The sequence below is a fragment of the Lithobates pipiens genome, unplaced genomic scaffold (genome assembly GCF_037356315.1).
Source record: "Lithobates pipiens isolate NorthernLeopardFrog02 unplaced genomic scaffold, aLitPip1_a1.2 Scaffold_18, whole genome shotgun sequence".
Lineage (NCBI taxonomy): Eukaryota > Metazoa > Chordata > Amphibia > Anura > Ranidae > Lithobates > Lithobates pipiens.
This window is the reverse complement of record NW_027507758.1, coordinates 575835946-575859978: the sequence shown is the minus strand read 5'-3', so window position 1 is coordinate 575859978 and position 24033 is coordinate 575835946. Positions and strand designations below refer to the sequence as shown.

The 24033-nt window shown below is 45.9% G+C and overlaps 1 long non-coding RNA gene across 1 annotated transcript in view; it reads left to right on the top strand.

Moving 5' to 3' along the window:
• LOC143989059 (uncharacterized) overlaps positions 1–23259 on the top strand; it is an 85892-nt gene extending 62633 nt beyond the window's left edge. Inside the window, exon 4 of the long non-coding RNA XR_013276965.1 lies at positions 23090–23259. This is a non-coding gene — a long non-coding RNA (uncharacterized LOC143989059). The remainder of the gene's footprint in view (positions 1–23089) is intronic.
• The last annotated feature ends 774 nt before the right edge of the window (positions 23260–24033 follow it).

Sequence of the window (24033 nt, the reverse complement as noted above, 5' to 3'; positions counted from 1 at the left end):
GGCAATCAGGGGGCTTTATGCGGTAGTATATGGGGGTCCCTGATGCTATAAAAAGCTGCGGCGAACCTAAATACCTACCTGCCTAACTAGCGTCACCTGTGACACTAATACAGCGATCAGAAAAACGATCGCTGTATTAGTGACACTGGCGACGGGGGGTTATCACGGGGTTAAACCTTTATTGGGGGGGTTAGGGGGGTACCCTAGAGCTAAAGGGGGCTAACCCTAACTGCCCTAACAGTTATTGCAGTCACAAATGACACCAATGCAATAATAAAAAATAAAAAATAAATGCAATTGGTGTCACTGTGACTGGGGGTGCAGGGGTGATTGGGGGGGTGATCGGGGGGTGAAGGGGGGGGGTGAAAGTGTGCCTGGCGTGTTCCTCTCTCCTCCGTGCCGGAACGAAAAAGACCGACACGAGGAGAGATTACATCACTTCCTCTGCCTGTGTTTACAATACAGGAGAGGAAGTGATGTAGTGCTAGAATTTCATTCGTCAGGAGCGATCGCGAGGGGGTGGCCATGACCGCCGCTGGCACCGGGGGGGGGGCCCGATTTTTTAACTACTATAAAACTACTACAAGCATAAACAATTACATTTACTACTAGAAGCATGCTGTATAAAAAAAGAAAATATCTGTTATACTTATGCATTTATACATATATATTTATACATTCTTTTTTCCAAAACTACTATAAAACTACTGCAAGCATAACAATTACAACTACTACTACAAGCATGCTGTATAAAAAGAAAATATCTATTATACTTATACATTTATACATATATTTATACAATTTTTTTGCGGGGGGTTGTTTTTTTAAACTACTATAAAACTACTACAAGCATAAACAATTACAATTACAGGCATATTGTATAAAAAGAAAATATTTGTTATACTTATACATATACATTTATACAATTTTTTTTAGTTTTTTTGTTTTTTTCAAAACTACTATAAAACTACTACAAGCATAAACAATTAGGCCGCGTACACACGGGCAGATTGTCTGTCCAACTTAGTCCGCTGAACCGTGTTTCAGCGGACAATCCGCTCGTGTGTGGGCTTCAGCGGACTTTTTCAGCGGACTGTCTGACGAACAAAGTCTTACGGAATTTCCGTAATACAGTCCGTTCAAACTTGGTTTTGTCCATCCAAACTTGGTTTCAGCGGACAGTCCGCTCGTGTGTAGGCAAGTTGGACGAACTAAGTATGGCGCATGCTCAGAAAGGATTTACACGGCCGAAGGTTGCATTGTAGTGTATAGGACGTAGTTTTTCTAGTCCCGTCGTACGTGCTGTAGACGTCATCGCGCACGCTTTTAGTGGACTGTCTGCTCATCGTGTGTGGTCAAGTCCGTTCATTCAAAATTTGGACGGACTGTCTGTCGGATTGTCTGACGAACTTAGTTGGCCAGACAATCCGCCCGTGTGTCACGGATCGGATAATTTTTCGGATCAGCAAATAATAATTTAATTTGCAAAAACCTGTGAAAATTCCACCACCATATAGTCCCCACTGTAATATCCACAATCTCCCCACCGCAATATTGGTTTATGAACTTTGGACTGGCTGACTACCAGATCTGGCTACAGGACTCTGGCTATGCTTGACTACGCTTTTTTCTATTTACCGTTTTATTTTTATTAATAAAAAAGTGTGATTTGATTGTACTTCTGTCTCAGTTTGTTTCATGGTTTCTGACAGTATGGCAGGGTATGGCAGAGTATGGCTGGGTATGGCTGGCTATGGCAGAGTATTGGCTAGGTATGGCAGAATGTTGGCTGGGTATGGCAGAGTGTTGGCAGGGTATTGCAGAGTATTGGCAGGGTATTGCATGGTATTGCTGGGTATTGCAGAGTATTGGCAGGGTATTGCAGAGTATTGGCAGGGTATTGCAGAGTATTGGCAGGGTATTGCCAGGGTATGGAGGGATGACTGCTTCCATCCGATCTCTCCCCTCCACTGTACAGATTAGTACAGAGAGGGGAGAGAGGAACCGGCATCAAGCCGGTTTGTTTACAAGTGATTGCTCCGTCGGAGCGATCACATTGTAAACAACCTGTGTGTAGAAAGATGGCCGCCGCTTAGGAGCTAGGCCGAAGCCACGGCCTTTCCTAAGACTGAGACCGCGGAGCGCCCTGCGGATCGTGGCATGTGCCAATTCGAGCGGGGTGACCCGTTCGGATCATGGATCTGTGACGATCCGTTGCACCCCTACAATTACTACTACAAGCATGCTGTATAAAAATCAAATATCTGTTATACTTATACATATATATTTATATTTTTTTTTTTAAACTACTGTAAAACTACTACAAGCATAAACAATTACCATTACTACTACAAGCATGCTGTATAAAAAAGAAAATATATGTTATACTTATGCATTTATACATAAATATATTTATACAATTTTTTAATTTATTTTTTATTTTTTTTAAACTAATATAAAACTACTACAAGCATAAAAAATTACAATTACCGTATATACTCGAGTATAAGCCGAGATTTTCAGCCTCTTTTTTGAGGCTGAAAGTGCCCCCCTCGGCTTATACTCGAGTCATCGCTGTCTGCCCGCTCGATCAGCGTGTCGAGCAGACAGACAGCGGCCATTCTGATTCAAAAGCCGCGTCTCCGGCTCCGCCTTCGCCTGTGATAGGCGGAACACTGAATTTCCCAGCAGCCTGTGTTCCGCCTATCACGGGCATCTTTTCATCCTCGTACTACGGACGAGGATGATACGACGTCCGTGATAGGCGGAACACAGGCTGCTGGGAAATTCAGTGTTCCGCCTATCACAGGCGAAGGAGGAGGCGCGGCTTTTGAATTTTACAATGGCCGCCGACGAAGAGGGCACGGGACGGAGGCAAGGCAAGGCACGGCACGGGACAGGACGGGACGGGACGGGACGGGACGAAGGCAAGGCACGACACGGGACGGAGGCTCGGGACAAAGGCTCGGGACACAGGTAGGCTGGACACACACACACACACACACACACACACACACACACACACGGATGGAGACACACACACACGGATGGATGGATGGATGGAGACACACACACACACAGGGATGGATGGATACACACACACACAGGGATGGATGGATGGATGGATGGAGACACACACACACAGGGATGGATGGATGGATGGAGACACACACACACAGGGATGGATGGATGGATGGATGGAGACACACACACACAGGGATGGATGGATGGATGGACACACACACACACAGGGATGGATGGACGGACACACAGGGATGGACGGACACACAGGGATGGACGGACACACAGGGATGGACGGACACACACACAGGGATGGACAGGCATGTCTCACCCTCGGCTTATACACGAGTCAATAAGTTTGCCAGTTTTTTTGGGGGTAAATTGGGGGCCTCGGCTTATATTCGGGTCGGCCTATACTCGAGTATATACGGTACTACTACAAGAATGCTGTATAAAAAGAAAATATCTATTATACTTTTATACTTTTATACATATAAACATATATTTATACAATTTTTTTTTTTGCGGGGGGTTGTTTTTTTAAACTACTATAAAACTACTACAAGCATAAACAATTACAATTACAGGCATATTGTATAAAAAGAAAATATTTGTTATACTTATACATATACATTTATACAATTTTTTTTTTTTTTTTTTTTTTTTTTTTGCAAAACTACTATGAAACTACTACAAGCATAAACAATTACAATTACTTAGGGGTGCAACGGATCAAAAAACAAATGGATCAGATCGTTCCTCGGATCAGAGTCACGAATCGGATCATTTTTCGGATCAGCAAATAATAATTTAATTTGCAAAAACCTGTGAAAATTCCACCACCATATAGTCCCCACTGTAATATCCACAATCTCCCCACTGCAATATTGGCTGAGCATGGCTGGATACGGCTGAGCATGGCTGAGTATTGCAGAGTATGGCTGGGTATCGCAGAGTATTGCAGAGTATGGCTGGGTATGGCAGAGTATTGGCTGGGTATGGCAGAGTATGGCTGGGTATGGCAGAGTATTGGCAGGGTATTGCTGGGTATAGCAGAGTATTGGCAGGGTATTGCCAGGGTATGGAGGGATGGCTGCTTCCATCCGATCTCTCCCCTCTACTGTACAGATTAGTACAGAGAGGGAGAGAGGAACCGGCGTCAAGCCGGTTTGTTTACAAGTGATCGCTCCGTCGGAGCGATCACATTGTAAACGGCCAGGGTGTAGAAAGATTGCTGCTGCTTAGGAGCTAGGCCGAAGCCACGGCCTTTCCTAAGGCCGAGACCGCGGAGCGCCCTGCGGATCGCGGCATGTGCCCATCCGAGCGGGGTGACCCGTTCGGATCACGGATTGGTGACGATCCGTTGCACCCCTACAATTACTACTACAAGCATGCTGTATAAAAAGAAAATATCTGTTATACTTATACATATATATTTATAATTTTATTTTTATTTTTTTTCAAAACTACCGTAAAACTACTACAAGCATGCTGTATAAAAAAGAAAATATATTTTATACTTATGCATTTATACACATATATATATATATATATATATATATATATATATATATATATATATATATATATATATATATATATATATATATATATATATATATATATACACACAATTTTTTTTGTTTATTTTTATTTATTTTTAAACTAATATAAATCTACTACAAGCATAAAAAATTACAATTACTACTACAAGCATGCTGTATAAAAAGAAAATATCTGTTATATATTTATAAAAATAGATTTTTTTTTTAAACTACTATAAAACTACTAGAAGTATAAACAATTACTATTACTACTACAATCCTGTATATATAAAGAAAAAAGATGTTACTCTATAGGGATCATTGCCACATTACCACATACTCATCATCATCTTCATTAACCTGAAAGTCAACCCTGCGGATCAGCTGCTGCCCAATGTTAATGAACCACATATTACCATTTTCATCAACCCCAATGTCAAACCTGTTGTTGTACCCCTGATGGCCGTGGTCCTGTTGGGGGATGGGAATGGCAGCCCGGCACAGTGGACAGGTTGCGCTTTGCTCCATCCACCGCTGGATGCACGCCGTGTGGAATTGGTGAGCGCAGGTCACAGTGGTCGTGTCTTCTCCATCTTCAATACCTGCAAAACAGATGATACAGATTACCTGCTCCTCGCCACGCGGCTCCATGGCCGGCGGCGGTGCTGGGAGATGTTCAGCAGGCCTGTCGCGGTGTCTTGGCGAACGGCTCCTGTTCCTGGGTGGCTCCGCCTCCTGTCTCCGCCGATGTGGGGCTCTGGATCGCGTCCGGTGGGCGATTGGTGACTCGTCGCCGTCCTGACGTGAGCGCCTTCGCCGGGATCCGGGATGTGAAGGCCGAGGCATCCTGTTGGTGTTGGATGCCTGTATACCTGAAAAAAGGCTAAAAAATTATAATATTAAGAATAATATTATAATAAGGGTTAGTAATAGCGATAAATATCAATAAAAATGATAAAAATCGCAGTTATTCGCTGTCAGTCGCTGAAAATCGCAGTGAAATGCAGGAGCTCTCCTCTCTGAATGTCACTCCGTCAACTCGCTAAGGAGAAGTGACCTGAGACCGCCTGAGACTGGAGTAAAGAAGAACCTGTGACCAATCACAGCGCCTCTTACTGAAGCGCCTGACCTGATGCACCTCACAACAACTATGTCATATCACACAAACCCATATCAATTTTATATCATTTTATTAATTTTATTTCAAATTTCAACAGTATTGGGTGATTTTAATGGTTATTCTTGAATTTGGCCACAAGATGGCAATCTGTCTTCTCCGGCTGTAATACCGATCCCCGCCATAGGTGTCTCCTATCCCGATCAGCTGAATGCAGTGATCTATTGGTTTCATCATCACCCGTCGGCCATCTTTAGTACCTGAAATCTCTATGGAGGATGAACGGAGACAGTTACTGAGGGGAGAGCTGAGAGGAACCGTCCCGAGGGGGCAGAAATGGCGGCCGGGGGGCGCAGAGCTGTGCAGGTGAGGAGGAGAGCCGGGGGGAGGAGAGGAGACCGCGGGAGTAGTGAGGAGGAAAGTCCGGGGGGAGACCGAGCTGGAGACCCCCCCCCAATCACCCCCTACCCCCCCTCCGTGTTCTCTAATTACCCCCCTACCCCCCCTCCGTGTTCACTAATTACCCCCCCCACCCCCCTCCGTGTTCACTAATCACCCCCCTCCGTGTTCACTAATAACCCCACCACCCTCCTCCGTGTTCACTAATCACCCCCCCACCCTCCTCCGTGTTCACTAATCACCCCCCGTGTTCACTAATCACCCCCCGTGTTCACTAATCACCACCCCCCCGTGTTCACTAATCACCCCCCCCCCGTGTTCACTAATCACCCCCCCCCCCGTGTTCACTAATCACCCCCCCCGTGTTCACTAATCACCCCCCCCCGTGTTCACTAATCACCCCCCCCCGTGTTCACTAATCACCCCCCCCGTGTTCACTAATCACCCCTCCCCCTGTGTTCACTAATCACCCCCCGTGTTCACTAATCACCCCCCGTGTTCACTAATCAGCCCCCGTGTTCACTAATCACCCCCCCCGTGTTCACTAATCACCCCCCCCGTGTTCACTAATCACCCCCCCCCTGTTCACTAATCACCCCCCCTGTTCACTAATCACCCCCCCCCCGTGTTCACTAATCACCCCCCCCCCCCGTGTTCACTAATCACCCCCCCCCCCCGTGTTCACTAATCACCCCCCCCGTGTTCACTAATCACCCCCCCCCCGTGTTCACTAATCACCCCCCCCCGTGCTCACTAATCACCCCCCACCCCCCGTGCTCACTAATCACCCCCCCTCCCCGTGCTCACTAATCACCCCCCACCCCCCGTGCTCACTAATCACCCCCCCTCCCCGTGCTCACTAATCACCCCCCCTCCCCGTGCTCACTAATCACCCCCCTCCCCGTGCTCACTAATCACCCCCCCCTCCCCGTGCTCACTAATCACCCCCCCTCCCCGTGTTCACTAATCACCCCCCCTCCCCGTGTTCACTAATCACCCCCCCTCCCCGTGTTCACTAATCACCCCCCCCCCCGTGTTCACTGTTCAGCCGTGTTGTGTCACCTGCCCCCCCCCCCCGCAGCCGTGTTGTGTCACCTGCCCCCCCCCCGCAGCCGTGTTGTGTCACCTGCCCCCCCCCAGGCGTGTCGTGTCACCTGCCCCCCCCCCAGGCGTGTCGTGTCACCTGCCCCCCCCCCAGGCGTGTCGTGTCACCTGCCCCCCCCCAGGCGTGTCGTGTCACCTGCCCCCCCCCCCCCCAGGCGTGTCGTGTCACTTGCCCCCCCCCCGGCGTGTCGTGTCACTTGCCCCCCCCCAGGCGTGTCGTGTCACTTGCCCCCCCCCCCAGGCGTGTCGTGTCACTTGCCCCCCCCCCCAGGCGTGTCGTGTCACTTGCCCCCCCCCCCAGGCGTGTCGTGTCACTTGCCCCCCCCCCAGGCGTGTCGTGTCACTTGCCCCCCCCCCAGGCGTGTCGTGTCACTTGCCCCCCCCCGGCGTGTCGTGTCACTTGCCCCCCCCCCCCCCCCGTGTCGTGTCACTTGCCCCCCCCCCCCCGGCGTGTCGTGTCACTTGCCCCCCCCCCCCCCGGCGTGTCGTGTCACTTGCCCCCCCCCCCCCCGGCGTGTCGTGTCACTTGCCCCCCCCCCCCCCCCCGGCGTGTCGTGTCACCTGCCCCCCCCCCAGGCGTGTCGTGTCACCTGCCCCCCCCCGCAGCCGTGTTGTTTCACCTGCCCCCCCCCCCCCCCCCGCAGCTGTGTTGTTTCACCTGCCCCCCCCGCAGCCGTGTTGTTTCACCTGCCCCCCCCGCAGCCGTGTTGTTTCACCTGCCCCCCCCCGCAGCCGTGTTGTTTCACCTGCCCCCCCCCGCAGCCGTGTTGTTTCACCTGCCCCCCCCCGCAGCCGTGTTGTTTCACCTGCCCCCCCCCGCAGCCGTGTTGTTTCACCTGCCCCCCCGCAGCCGTGTTGTTTCACCTGCCCCCCCCGCCGCAGCCGTGTTGTTTCACCTGCCCCCCCCCCGCCGCAGCCGTGTGGTGTCACCTGCCCCCCTTCCCCCTGCAGCCGCGTGGTGTCACCTGCCCCCCCCTTCCCCCTGCAGCCGCGTGGTGTCACCTGCCCCCCCTTCCCCCTGCAGCCGCGTGGTGTCACCTGCCCCCCCCTTCCCCCTGCAGCCGCGTGGTGTCACCTGCCCCCCCCTTCCCCCTGCAGCCGCGTGGTGTCACCTGCCCCCCCCTTCCCCCTGCAGCCGCGTGGTGTCACCTGCCCCCCCCTTCCCCCTGCAGCCGCGTGGTGTCACCTGCCCCCCCCTTCCCCCTGCAGCCGCGTGGTGTCACCTGCCCCCCCCTTCCCCCTGCAGCCGCGTGGTGTCACCTGCCCCCCCCTTCCCCCTGCAGCCGCGTGGTGTCACCTGCCCCCCCCTTCCCCCTGCAGCCGCGTGGTGTCACCTGCCCCCCCCTTCCCCCTGCAGCCGCGTGGTGTCACCTGCCCCCCCCTTCCCCCTGCAGCCGCGTGGTGTCACCTGCCCCCCCCCTGCAGCCGCGTGGTGTCACCTGCCCCCCCTTCCCCCTGCAGCCGCGTGGTGTCACCTGCCCCCCTTCCCCCTGCAGCCGCGTGGTGTCACCTGCCCCCCCCCCCTGCAGCCGCGTGGTGTCACCTGCCCCCCCCCCTGCAGCCGCGTGGTGTCACCTGCCCCCCCCCCGCAGCCGCGTGGTGTCACCTGCCCCCCCCCCCGCAGCCGCGTGGTGTCACCTGCCCCCCCCCCGCAGCCGCGTGGTGTCACCTGCCCCCCCCCCGCAGCCGCGTGGTGTCACCTGCCCCCCCCCCGCAGCCGCGTGGTGTCACCTGCCCCCCCCCCCCCGCAGCCGCGTGGTGTCACCTGCCCCCCCCCCCCGCAGCCACGTGGTGTCACCTGCCCCCCCGCAGCCGCGTGGTGTCACCTGCCCCCCCCCCCCCCTGCAGCCACGTGGTGTCACCTGCCCCCCCCCCCCTGCAGCCGCGTGGTGTCACCTGCCCCCCCCCCCACTGCAGCCGCATGGTGTCACCTGCATGAATCATTGCTGATGGCTTTTTCCTGACACCGAAAAGAAAGGTGACAGGGGAGGGACCTCCATCTGATTAAATAAAACATGAAAGGAGTTTGGTGAGTAAAAGTGGGGGGAGGGAGAGCCCTGGAGATAAAATACAATTGTTCTCAGCCATATATGGAGACCTTGATATTATACAAGTAGACTGTAGAATAGTATATAGGTGATAATGATATGGGGTGTATATACCGTCTCTAGAGGTTTTATATACACACAGTCCTCAGGTATATCCATAAATGTGCACTAGATGCAGCCAGTAGTGATAGAGATAGAAGAGAAATCTGTGTATAAAGAGAGGAGGAGAGAGAAGTCATTGTGTATTACTCTGATATGGAGCTCTCCATGCAGATCCCTCCTACACAAAATCACATACCTGTACCTCATTTTGTGCGCTGGGTCTGGGGCGTGCGCCACCAGTCAACTCGCTCCCAATCGGCGGGTCTAGCGGACGCGATGCCCACCGGGACACGCTGATCATTCTCAGGAGAGGCAGACCGCCATTCCGTCATGTGATCTGTCTTCCTCCAGTCACCCCCACCCCTCCCCCCACACACAGAAATCACTTCCTAGGAGCACATCTTATGCTTTGATCGCCCCCACTGTTAACCCTTCTCTGTCAGTGTCATTAATGCCGTGCATTTTATACATTTTTTTGCCCTGTATTCGTGTCACTGGTCCCCAAAAAGTGAGATCCCTTTCACCCGACTTGGTATTTGTGCGATTTTCATGCCATTTCAGGGAATGACGGTGTAAACTTCATGTCTACGGATGTCAACTTGCATCAAAGTGGAAAAGAGTAGTACAGGGACAACTTTGAAGTGGCACAGATATGGGTGATGATGATTGGAAATCATGGGGTACGACTTGTCATGTGACTCTGATGTCCAAAGCCACACGTGTGTGATAAGGACCTTAGGCCCCTTTCACACTTGTGCCACTTGGGACTACAAAGTGGCATGACAAGTCGTACCCCATGATTTCCAATGGGTACCATTCATATCTGTGCCACTTTAAAGTAGTCCCTGCCCTGCTTTGGTGCGACTTGAGGTCCATAGACATAAAGATTACACGGGCATTGCTTTAAGTCGTGGCAAACATGGCACAACTTTCAGGTTGCACAAGTGTGAAAGGGGCCTTGGTGTCAGATTTGTCCATCGCAATCCCACTAAAATAATCGCTGATCGCCGTCATTACTAGAAAAAAATCCCGTGTCCCGTAGTTTGTAGACGCTATAACTTGTGCGCAAGCCAATCAATATACACTTATTGGGATGGAGCAGAATATATATTGGACTAAATTGATGAAAAAAATTAGATTCTTTTTATTTGTATATATTTTATAGCAGAAAGTAAAAATTATTCCCTTTTTACTTTTTTATTGTCGCTATTTCTTTCTAGCGCAAAAAATAAAAACCGCAGAGCTGATCAAATGCCACTGAAAGAAGCTCTATTTGTGGGAAAAAAGGAGGTAAATGTTGTTTAGGTGCAGCGTCGCACAACCGCGCAATTGGCAGTGTCGTATCGCAAAAAATGCCCTGGTCATGAAGGGGGGGTAAACTTTCCGCAGCTGAAGTGGTTAATACTACACTTAGAAGTTCTGTCCTCCCCTCCTCCCCCTCCCCCAGCTCAAGCTGATTGACAGCCTCATCTCTGTTCCTATGTGATGGGGGGTGGGGGTGTCTCTTCCTTCCAATCGGCTCTCCTCATTGAGCTCTGTAGTGTAACTTCAGTTCCCCATCCCCCCCCCCCCCCCTTTTTTGTGAACTCTCAGACAAGCTGTATAATTTCAGTACTTTGAATGGTAGATAAGTGTAGAGAAGACTGCAGATAGAGATCCATCTTCCGTAGGGGGATTTGTTTCCTCTGTGGCCGGTCACATCACTGGGTATATGGAAGTGTTTATAACCAATGGAACTTTCACTGGCACTGAGCACCAATGGTGGGGGTTCCATTTCACTTCCTGTGACCACCAATGTGTGTGGGGGGTTAATCCATTCAGAGGGTGGGGGGATCCAATGACTGCATGTCTTTTTCCATAGAGGAGAGCGGGCTCTGTCCTTGTCTGCATAGCAGAGCCGACATGGACCTCTCATCCAAATGCTTTGGGGACTTCACACAACTCTATCAGTATTACAGGGATTGTAAAGTCTTCTTTCTTATTTTTAACTAGGAAAAAAAGTAAACATGTTATACTTCATTGCTGTTCCAGTGGTTTTGCACAGAGCAGCCCAAATCCTCCTCTTCTCTGGTCCCTTTTCGGTGCCCCTGGCCCCTCATTCTTGTTGAGGGCCCCCACAGCAAGCAGCTTGCTATGGGGGGCACCCGAGCCGAGCCCCTGCTCCATTCAGACATTTAGCCATGGCCTGGCCCCACCCCCTTTCTCTCCTCATTGGCCGACTGACTTTGACAGCAGCGGAAGCTAATGGCGCCTCACTGCTGTCTCAGCCAATGAGGAAGGGAGTCCTGGGCTGCCAAGACACTTCTACAACATCGCTGGGTTTAGAGGGACCTCAGGCAAGTATTAGGGGGTCTGAGGGGGGCTGCTGAACAGAGAAGACTTTTTATCTTGATGGGAGAAGTTTGGGGGATATAAAAAGAAAACAAACCTTTATACAGGATTTAAAGTAGAGCTCCACCCAAAAGGGAAAGCTCCTTTTTGTTTGCATCCTCAACTGCCACATTTGGCACTTTTGTAGGGGGGGGGGGGGTACCTGGTTTAGACAAGTACTCGCTCCCACTTCCGGCTCAGATCACCACGGAGAACTGACCCGTAATTTCACCCCCTACCCCTCCCCCACACACAGGTCCCAGAAGATTGCGGGACCATTCACAAGGCGCAGCGCGACTCGCGCATGCACAGTAGGTAACACGCTGTAAAGCTGCAAGGCTTCACTTCCCCTTTCCCTTACCAGAGATGGCGGCGCCTGCACCCAAAGCCAATTGAAGAATTGGCTCAGGAGAGGACATCGCAGGATCCCTGGACAGGTAAGTGTCCTTATTTTAAAAGTTACAGTATTTGTAGCTGCTGACTTTTTCCAAAGTAGACCGGAGCTCCTCTTTAAGACAGAAAACTTGCAATCACAAGACTGCTGATCGCTCAGTTCTCCTCCGGCTTCACCTGAGAGGAGGGGTGGGCGCAGCTGTATGCTGAGATTCAGAGCCAGCTGTCAATCAGGAAGCTGGGTGGATCCCAACAATATGATCGGGATCCTTCCAGAGCCTGTAACTTCCTTGCCATGTTCGCTGACAGCAGGCAATAGCCCAAAATAAGCTGACTCCGGGTCACAGGAGTGCAAAAGTAAGTGCACCCTTGTTACCCACAAGAGACTTATGGCCGAAAAATCTTTTATTGAATTATGAAACCGACAATTTTAGTGAACTGTTCTAAAGTAATAATATTCTTTATCCTTTTAGAGGTCATAACAAGCAGCCCAGGCTTCCTAGTAGCATTGGCACTAAAAAACATTGGTAATGTGCTGCCACCTGGTGGAACTAGAAAATATCAGCTTTGATCTTTCCCTTTTTTAAATGTTTGGTGTGGCTGTGATTTGGAATCCATGGCATTGGTACCGACTGTCATCCTTATAACCTTCTTCCTTAGTCACTGGCCTGGAACAATAATTATCGTGGGTGTGCAGCTTACACCGACTTTACTATCTCATTATAAGGAGGATGTACCACACTGTCTAGAATTGGTTATTTTACGTCTAAAAATTTAGTCTCGGTGTCATAAATAGTTTTTTGGGGATATGGATTTATCGCTACATTCTCCCAGCTGAGGTTTTGGTACATTTTGTATTAGCGACATAATCTTAAAGCAGAGCTCCACCCAAAACGGGAACCTCCATTTGTTCGCACCCTCCACCACCACATTTGGCATTTTTTGGCAGGGAGGGGGGAGCGGGTACGTGGTTTTGACAGGTACACATTCCCTCTTCCTGGTAAGATTGCCACACTGCGGTCCCCCCCCCCCTCCCCACCTGCTGCCTTCAGCCTTACACACTGGAACTCTATAAATTAAAGGGGAGCTCCACCCAAAAATGGAACTTCCGCTTTAAGTGCTGGTGACCTCCTGATGTGCCACATTTGTCATGTCATTTTTTGGGGGGAGGAGCGAGGGTACCCTGTTTTTATAGGCACCCAGCTCCCACTTCCTCCTCTGGCTCTGCGACACCAGAAGGGAAGATCACCTCCTCCCTGCAATCTTCTGGGACATGTCATAGGTCCCAGAAGATTGTCTGCCCATTCACAGTATGGCATGTGCATATTCAGTGCGCGCCCGGCTGTGAAGCCACAGCCAGGCACCCACATTTAGAATGCTGGTGCCGTGGAGAGGAGGGGGAGAGGAGCGAGGCTTCCTGCACCCACAACACTGGACCGTGGGACAGGTGAGTGTTTGATATTAAATGTCAGCCGCAACATTTTTTGTAGCTTCTGACTTTTTTATATGGGTGGAACTCGACTTTAAGCAAAACTTCAGCCAAAAATGAAGCCGCTTTTGTAGCAATATTCACTTTCAATCCAGAGAATTTCCCCTGTAGTACGTCTTTTCTGCCACAAGATGACCCGAGTTTGATGTCCAGCATCATTCAACCCACTTCTTCTGAGCCCAGATCACCCTGGACCCCCCTGTGATTGGACAGAGAAAAGAGAAGCAGCACAGCGATGAGCTAATCTTTCACTCTGTTTTCTCCTCCTAACAACATTCTTGTTGGCACATGAACTGATTGGCTGCTTGTGCTGCTTATTCTTATCACTCTCCATGCTTACTGTACAGTAACTGCAATAGGCCGACACCAGGTCAGATTTTAGGTCCTTCCACTACTTGAAATTTTAAAAATACATTTACTAATATATTACAGAACTGCATTCATGCTTGTCTTTAATATCTGCCTAGATTTCAGATTTCAAATGAAACCAACCTTCATCCACATATATTTTTTTTCTGCCAGAGCAATTCCCTGCACAGTAAAAACAATCATAGTGGCTGTTTTTACAGGCAGCAGGAGGGGCCATTTACCATAGAGCTGACCAAGGACTAGATGGTCCTCGGCCATCTCTATGACCTTCAGAGGCCGGGCACGACGTTAAGATGTCGATTCCGTCCTCGGCAAATGTAATCACTTCTGTGTTTTTAGAGAAAAAGGCTGAGATTGTGTGGTTTTGTTTTTTTTTCTTCATTTTTTTTATTTTTTATCTCAGGCTTTCCAGCTTAGCGGAGAGCTGTGAGGTCTTATAGACCCCCCATCTCTCTCTCTAACGAGGACCTGTCATGCACTAGTTTTTTAATAAAAGTGATAAAAAAAAAAAAATTGAAAGGAAAAGTGTAAAGATTTAAAAAAAATAACATTTTTTTTTAGAGCACCTCGTCCCCGCGTGCTCACACACAGAAGTGAACACATATATAAAACTGCGTTCTAACCACACATCTGAGGTATTGCCATGAATGTTGTAGTGAGAGCAATAATTCTACCCAAGACTTCTTTTGTAACTCTAAACGGGCAACTTGTAAACATTTGTAAAGTGTTGGCGATGGAGATTTTTAAGTACCGAAGTTTGACATGTTTGGTATTAGGGCTGAATCAACTAATTGATGAATCGACAACTAATCGATTATGAAATTAATCAATTACTATTTTCATAATTGATTAATCGGCCAGTAACATAATGGGGTTAACAAAAAAAGACCCCTTTATAGTACAAAAAGAGCAAATAATCGCTACTGTAAATATTACTTTCACCGTTCTACAGTAAAAAAAAAAGTGAACCCCTTAAAGTAGTCATCTGCTTTTTTTTTTATGTTTTTACTATAAAGGGCTGATTTTAGTCTTTTTAACCCCATTGTGTTACTAAATGTCTTAGACCTGGTTCACATCTATATTCTTATTGGAGCTTTTTGCAGAAACGCACTACGGTTCATTTGCATGGTTTCCTATGGGACACGCTCATATCTTTTTTTCAGCCGCTGTGTATTTGGAAACGGTCAGGGACTTTTAAACGCAAAACGATCTTTCTTTGGTTCAATATACTTCAATGGAGAAGCTGCAGAAAAGCGTGTAATGCTTTTTTGAAGCAATTTGTGTTTTTTAATCTGCCCCAAAAAAATGGAAAAATGCAAATTGCAGTAAAATCACGTGCGCAGAAATCAAAAATGCACAGCAAAAAGCCCTTCAGAAACAGATTAAAAGCAAACTGTGTAGGTGTGTACCGAGCCTTATGCTGCCACATGGAGCAATTTTCAGATGAGAATATTCAGATGAAAAATCTTTGTACAGTCGCTGATTGAAAGAATTTAGTTTGAAATTTTCACTTGTTTTTAACATTCTTTTTTTTTAAATTAATGTAATTTCTGAATGAAAACCACATACAGTGTCTGAAAATTCCTTTGACCGAGCAGTTTTCTATTATTTCCAAATGTTCCCATCACTGTGGTTGAAAATAAACGTCAATTTGACCCACTTTTTTTTTAAGGTTATTTTTTTTTTTTTTTTTATTCTTTATTTAAATTTTTCATTTAAGTTGCGTACAAAACATAATCAAGTATTATAAAAGAAAACCATAGGACCAAAATACATTCATGCCCTTAAATTTTTCACATTATCCTGGTTTTCTTTCTTTACTTCTCGAGTTCTTCTAAAATATCTCCCTCCCACCCCTCTCCCCACCCCTACCGACCCATTACCTCGTTAAAAATCATAGATTGTCTAAAGATTTTCCAGTATTTCCATTTCACATGGAATCTCTTTCTTTCTCTTTCTTCCTCCATTCCCAGCCCTTCAATACTATACATTTCCTCAACTTTTCCTAGCCATTCCTTTACTTTGGGTGCTTCTATTTCTTTCCATTTTTTCGGAATCAGGCTTTTTGCCACGTTTATTAATGAGCTTGTGAGGGAATTCCTATACTCCTTAATTGGGGTATCTACTGCATGGAATAGGCATAACCATGGGTTCTCAGGTAACTGTATTTTAGCTATTACTTCTATATATCTTATTATTTCTCTCCAATATTCTTTAATCTTGGGACAATCCCACCATATATGGGCCAAACTTCCCGTTTGTCCACAATTCCTCCAACATTTCCCAGATTGTCCCTCCTGGTACTTTGCCATTATATCTGGGGTCCTATACCATCTTACTAAAATTTTATAATTTGTTTCTATCATCTTACTATTTTCCGTGGATCTGTGCACCATCTTCAATATTTTTTCTATATTTTGGTTTTCACCCCGTGCTCCTATCTCTTCTTCCCATTTTTGAATGAAAGTTGGTACCTCCGCTTCACATTCCCGTCTCAAGACCTTATAAAGCTGGGCAATACCTGCCCTTGGGGATTTCCCCTCACATATCCGCTCCAAGGCAGTCAAATTTTCTCCATCTCTAAGCGGTTGTGGTAGTCTTGAGACGAAATGTCTAAGCTGCAGGTATCGCCACTCATTCAAATCCATCCAATCATTTTCTTTCTGTAATATTGCTAGTGTTTTCAATTTCCCCTCTTTAATTATGTGTCGTAATTGCATATTATCTTGTTTTATCCATTTCCCTCCTATTGTACTTTTACCAGGTGCAAAAAAATCATTATCTTTTAAATAAATTAAAGGGGAATTATATTTCCACTTATTATGTTTGTGTATTCCCTCCCATACTCTAAACACATTTTTTGTGACCAAAGGTGTTGTCTTCCCTAGTGATCTATATTTTAAAGGAGTCCAGATTTCTCTACCTAAATTTGTGCCTGATAAACTGTGTTCTATTTTTCCCCATCTTTTTTTACTTTCTAATTTTGCCCATTCCACCACCCGTGTTAACACTGCTGCTTCGTAATATTTTCTAAAGTCTGGGACATTCAGACCCCCCTCGTCTTTTCCCTTTTGCAAAGTCTTCAGTGGGATTCTAGGTTTCTTGTTGTTCCAGATAAATTTAGAAATTAAAGAATTTATCATTTTAAAATATAGGGGGGGGATATATATTGGTAATAGCTGAAATTTATAAAGGATTTTAGGTTGAATAATCATTTTTAAGGCATTAATTCTTCCTAACCATGACAGGGGCTTTGTTCTCATTCTCCTTATTTCTTCTCTCAATTCTTCTAGAAGGGGGATATAGTTTATTAGGTACATTTTTTCTATTGATGCAGTCAGTTTAATCCCTAAATATTTAATTTCCTTTTGCCATAGAAATGGGAATTCTCTCTTAATGTCAAGTTCTTCTCTCGGATTTATATTTACGTTTAAGATTTCTGACTTGCTTGGGTTGATTTTAAAGTTAGATAATTCTCCGTATTCCTGTAAAGCCTTTAACAAGTTTGGCATGGAGATTCGTGGGCTGGATACATAAAACAGAATATCATCCGCGAATGCGGCTGTCTTATGTATTTCCCCCTCTATCTCAACCCCCTTTATATCTGGGTTTCTCCTTATCGTCTCCAGGAGTGGCTCCAATGCCAGAACGAACAATAGGGGGGACAGCGGACACCCCTGTCTAGTCCCATTGTTCATTCTGAAGGCTGTTGATAGTACCCCATTAACTCTTACCACTGCCTTGGGGCTGTTATATAGTGCCTTTATCCACTTCAAAATTTTGGGACCAAACCCCATTCCCCTTAGGGTACCCATCATGAATCCCCAGTCTACTCGGTCAAAAGCTTTCTCAGCATCTATTGATAGGAGTAGACTGGGGATTCTACTCTCCTTCATCCTCTGAAGCAGTAATAATGACCTTACTCCATTATCTTTTCCTTCTCGCCCCTCAATGAATCCCACCTGATCTGCATGGACTAAGCTAGGCATTAACTTCTTTATTCTAGCGGCCAATATTTTTGCGAACAATTTAATGTCCGTATTGAGTAGTGAGATCGGTCTATAGTTTGAGCATATTGTATTCTCTTTTCCCTCTTTCAATATCGTGGAGATTGTCGCAGTGGAGGCCTCCTCGCTCAGTCCATATTTTGTACCTAGTCCATTATAATATGCACATAAAATTGGGGCTAGTATGTCTCCAAACTTTTTTAGATATTCTATTGTATAGCCATCAGGCCCTGGACTCTTTCCTCCTTTGGTCTCTTTTATTGCCTGTATTACTTCTTGGACTGAGATTGGATTCTCCAATTCCTGCGCCAATTCCCCCGGTATTTTAGGGATATTTGCTTGAAATATATAGTCTTTGATTTTTCCCCTTCTCTTCATCTCTTGCTTTTCTGTCTCTTTTTTTCTCACGGAATATAACTGCCCATAATATTCTCTAAAAACTTCTGCTATTTCCTTAGTTTTATAGACCGACTCTCCCTCTTTATTTAATATTTTCTCTATATAATTCTTCGATCTTTTTTTCCTCAATATCTTTGCTAAGATCTTACTATTTTTAATGCCGCTATAATATCTCTCTTTATTAATCCTATTATATATCGTCCTCATTTCCTGTTCCATTAATTCCCCGAGTTCCTCTCTTTTCATAGCCAGTTTATGTAATAGGTCCACTACCTGTCCACTTTCCCTGCCATTTGCCTTTTTATGTTCTTGCTCTAATCCATGGATTTCCTCCCTCAACTCTCTACTCTTTTTAATACCTTCTCTCTTCCTATTTGTACCTAGTGAAATATATATCCCTCTTATATAAGCTTTATGTGTCTCCCAAATAATATTTTCCATATTCTCTTCATTTAAATTAGTGGTAAAAAAAAACTCCAATTCCTTTCTAATTATTTCCTCTCCCTTCTCGTCCAACAGTTCCCTATTCAATTTCCAGGAAAAAGGAGATTTCTGAAATCCTGGGATTTTGATCTTCAGGCATATTGGAGAATGATCAGACAATGTTCTAATTCCTATATCTGTGGATATCACCTCGTCCAGAACCCTATGTTCCACTAACCAGTAGTCGATCCTTGTGTACGTCCCGTGTACCGGGGAATAGAACGAGTAGTCTCGTATCCTTGGGTGCATAGTTCTCCACACATCCATAAGCTGGTACTGATATAGCCTGTGTTTTATTATTCTCCTCTGCTCCTTCCCAATCCCCTGCACACGGGACGAACTATCCATTTGCGGATTCATACAAAAGTTCATATCTCCAGCTATAATTACTCTTCCTCTTTTAAAATCCCATAATTTCTCCAATATTCCTTTCAGAAAAACCGTTGGACTTCTATTTGGGCAGTATATGTTAGCGAGGGTATAGTCTACTCCCCATAGTTTCCCCTTCAGAAAGAGGAATCTACCCTCCGGGTCGACTAATCTTTCTTCTATTTTATAGTATACCTCCCGTCCTATACCGATAGCTACCCCTTTTGAGTTCCTTGAGTAAGAATCTCCATAAAACCACACCGGGAACCTAGGGGAGTATATTCTAATCTTGCTTTCGTATGATAGATGGGTTTCCTGTAAGAACACTATGCCCGCTTCATATTGTTCTATTTCTTTCAGAATTTTAAACCGCTTTGCTGATTCATTTAGCCCCCTAACGTTATATGACAAACAATTAACTATAGACATAGCTTTTAGTCAGGCTGGTTTCTCCTCTTTTCTCACTTAACGAGGTTCTCTGCTGTCGGGTCTTCTTTCTCCCCCCACCCCTCCCACCCCCCCTCCCAACCTCCTCCCAACCCTCCCAGACCCCTCTTTGGTCCTTGTACCTATATCCAGAATATATCCCCATCCTGGAATATGTACCTCACCCCTTGGGGTGAAGCTCCAAGCCCGGCATTCCGTGTCCCTCCACTCCCCCCCGGCCTTGAAGGCCCGGTAGACATAGAGGGGGAGAGGAGGGAGCAGATAGTCCAGGGAGGCTCTTCCCGTTTTCACCCATACCCACATTAACTTTTATTTACTTTACCTCTCCCATCTCGTTTCTTTTGTAATAAATTACACCAGCCCCCCCTCCCCCCCTCTCCCCCTACCCCCCCCCCCCCCCTTACATTAAGCTCTCTGCCCTATTCCCTCTTCAATTAGTCTTTCTTCTCTTTCCGATCGCTTAGGTATACTAATGGTTGGAATCTGTAACTCTGTACAAAAGTCCTGTACTTCTTCCGGAAATTTCAATCTAACCGTCTTTCCGTCCCTATGTACTATCAATGCTGCAGGAAACCCCCAACTATATTTAATATTAGCTTGTCTTAAATGTTCTAGTAATGGTTTTAATTGTCTTCTTCTGGATAATGTTTCACTTGACAAGTCCGCAAATACTTGCAAAGTTGTTTGCTCGTATTGCAACGGGTGTCTCTCTCTGAGGTTCCTCCATATTTTCTCCTTATCTGTATACCGATGGAATTTAACAATGACATCTCGTGGGGTCTCCTCCTTCATTCCTAGAGGCTTTCTAATTCTATGTACTCTATCGATCTTTAACTCCTCGTCCTCTTCTCGTCCTAGTAGGGGGTTAAATATTTTCCTTATTTTTTCTTCCAGTTTCTCTCCATTTTGCTCTGGGAGGGCTCTTATCCTTAGATTTTGGCGTCTATTTTGATTTTCCTGTGCTTCCATTTTATAGAAGGTATTTCTTTGGTTTATTTGCAGTGCTTTCACTTGCGATTTTAATTCTGCGATTTCTTGTGTTTGTTTCTCAGTTCTCTCCTCAGCCTCTTCTACTCTCCGCAGCAAATGGCCCAGATCCATCCGGACATTTGTAATCTCACTCTTAATTAAACTTTCCATCCTTTCAAACATTGCCATCATCTCGATCTTCGTGGGCATTTGAGCTATACTTCGCTGTTCTTCCCCGTCCCCCTCGTAAGTTTCCATCTCTCTCTCTGTTTGTGTTTCTTCTCTTGTTTTATCTCCTTGGGCTCCTTTTAACTTAGCCATTTCCTTTTTTGCGTTTTTGGTTGGCAAGGATGTTTTTTTTTCTACATCTGGGCTTTTTTGGTTACCCTCTTTAGTTGTCAAGTATTTTTGTATTGAACTAGCGGTTACACTAGTATTTAAACTCTCCCTCGGGGTTTTAGATTCTGTTGTTTTATGTGATCTTCCCCTCATCATGTATCTTGTTCACTTGTCTTGTTTGACAAAATAGTTGTCCTGTATAGAGGGGAGTACCTCTCGGTTCCAATCTTTGCTTTTATTGGATTTGAATGGAGGGGCAAGGGGAGAGAAGAATATCCTGCCGTTTCACCTCTCAGGCACCCTAGTTTAGATGGAATACTTCTCTTCACTTTTGCTTTAAGAATAGAAAATTCTGCGACTTGATGGATTTTTTTTTTTACTTTTTTTTTTTTTTTTATTAGGGCACCTGTAAAGATCCTGTAAAGGAACAATAAAAAAAAAAAAACGTACCCTTCGTCCCTTTTTTCCGATCTCTATATAGCGTAAGAGGGGCGGGAGCACACGTAGAGAGAGAGGAAAAAAAAAAGAAAACGCATAAGGAACAAAAAAAAAAAGAAAAGGGGAATGTCCTTATACTTTTGCAGCTCTATTTCTACTTTTAAGGTTATTAACCGTTCGATTAATCAAAACAATAATCAGCCAACGAATCGATTATGAAAATTGTTAGTTGCAGCCCTATTGGGTTTCTATTTACTCGGCGTAACATCATCTCTCACATTATACAAAAAAAATTGGTCTAACATTAGTGCTTGTTAGTGTGTTTTTTTTGTTTTGTTTTTTTTTTCAAGAAAAAATTGCTGCACAAATACCATGTGACATAAAAAGTTGCACTGACCGCCATTTTATTCCCCAGGGTGTCAATAAAAAATATGTTTGGGGGTTCTGAGTAGTTTTATAGCAAAAAAAATAAAAAATTTTTACATGTAGGCGAGGAATGCCATAATAATAGACCTGGGCTGGAAATGGTTAAAATAAGTTCACTTTAAAAAAATAAATAAAAATTTTGCAGGTTAAAGTGCATTTAAAAAAAATAATAATAATAATTTTGAGCCTGTAAAACATTGCACTAGTGATCAGCAGATTGCTGGTTCTATGCAGGTCTCCTGCAGACCTGTCGGTACATTTGTGTCCCGTACATCCCATATGGGCAAACAGATACACTGAGAGGAAGAATCAATGAACTACCTAGAGAGCTCCACAGCGCTGTGGTTGTTCATTGAGAATTACAAGCCGACATCTGCAAAGAATGTTGGTAATTGTAGTTCATTCACAGAACTCTAAGAATAAATGATGGAGCTGTGTGGGCGGAGCTCCGCACGGCCGCGGTAATTGGAAAAACTGACATTTAGTATGTGGAACTGTTGTCAAGGGGAGGGGGAAATCTGGCAGCGGCTGCAGCATTGGGAACATGTTACATGTTCCGCCCTAAAAATGTGTGGCTCGTGTTCCCAAAGGTGGATTATCCTTAAACGGGATAATGGGCTAAGGGCTCATTTTTTTAATTTTTATTGTGTTATACTTACCTGCTCTGTGAAGTTGTTTTGCAAAGAGCAGTCCTGTTCCTCCTCTTCTCGGATCCCCTGCCAGCACTCCTGGCTCCTCCCTCCTGCCCAGGGCAAGCAGCTTGCTGTGGGGGCACCCGAGTAGGCTGGCTTCCTTGCCCCCCCCTGCTCTGTGTGACCATTTAGCTTGGCCTTGTCTTGGCTGACTTACTTTTGACAGCAGCGAAAGCCAATTGTGCCCACTGTTGTCTCAGCCAATGAGGAAGCAGAGTCCCTGGACAGTCTTTAAAGAAGCCTTGAAAAACCTTCTGCCTTTTAGAATCGCTTTAAACTACAGGGGGGCAGATACCAGGCCAGTCACCCTGAACGGAGCGAGAGCAGCACTGACTGGTGTTTATTATAGGAAGCTCCTGAACAGGGAAAAGTGCAGACGTTGTTACATGCTGGATTACTGCACAGATCTGGAAGAAATGCACAAAGGACACAACATTCAAATAACTATACACACACCTCTTCTATTTACACACAATTGCAGCTTTTGATGTATTGTATTTGAACATGGTGTACATTGGCTTTGCTCTAATACTTTATCTTTGTTCCCTTATTTTCTTTTTTTAGATGAAAGCTGGACTGGGGACAACATTTTTTACCAGCATGCTGGCGTTTTATGTTCTGGACTTTATTGTTGGCGGATACCCGTGTTTGCTCTACACACCTTCCCAGACCGGACATCACACAATGTATCAACAGTAGCATCTCCATAAATAAAAATGTTTGTATCAACCTTTTCTGACTGGAATTATGTGTTTTTTTTTTTTTTCATTGTCCGAGTTTTAAAATGTTCTTCAGACAAATGTGTCTATCAGTTTCCCCATGAGGTCATTGTTGGCTAAACATCAGGAGCTGGAGACTTGTGACATCATTGAGATATGAGGCTCATGATGTCACTTGTATCTGGAAATCCTCACTGAAGTCCTATTCAGACAGTTATGAGGCTCAGCTTACAAAGCTTTAATATCAGTATAAGGAACCTAATTAAAAAAAAAGTGGTTGGAAAATGGGCCAAAATAAAGTTTCTTATCCTTGTGTAAAGCTTCATGAATTTGGCCTGTTGCACTAAACTCACATTTTCATGGTCTTCCTTCCGCTATCCTTGTAATGGTTGAGCAGGTTGTCTGAATGTGGCTGTGGGTACCAGAGTTTGACCATCCTGCCCAGTGCTCTCTGTAATGTAACAGACCTGTGTGTGTTTTTGTTTTTTCTATAAATTAAGTATCTTATTAACTTAGAGAGAACAATAGACTCAAATTATTTCATACTTGGATGCGAAGGGGACTCTAAAGCCTAGTTCACACAGGCTGAATGTCGGGGGGGATTCTATCCATGTGTACTGCAGCCGGTCCGATGGAAGCCGGCTTCTGTCAAAGGGGCATGACCGAAAAAGGTGTGCTGACCGGAGTGTTCTGGCAGGCAGGGGGTAGGGGGGCGTCCCCCCTGTCTGAACACAGTAGCACAGCACGGAAGATCACTGTACTAACATCAGATAGTACAGTGGCTCCTCC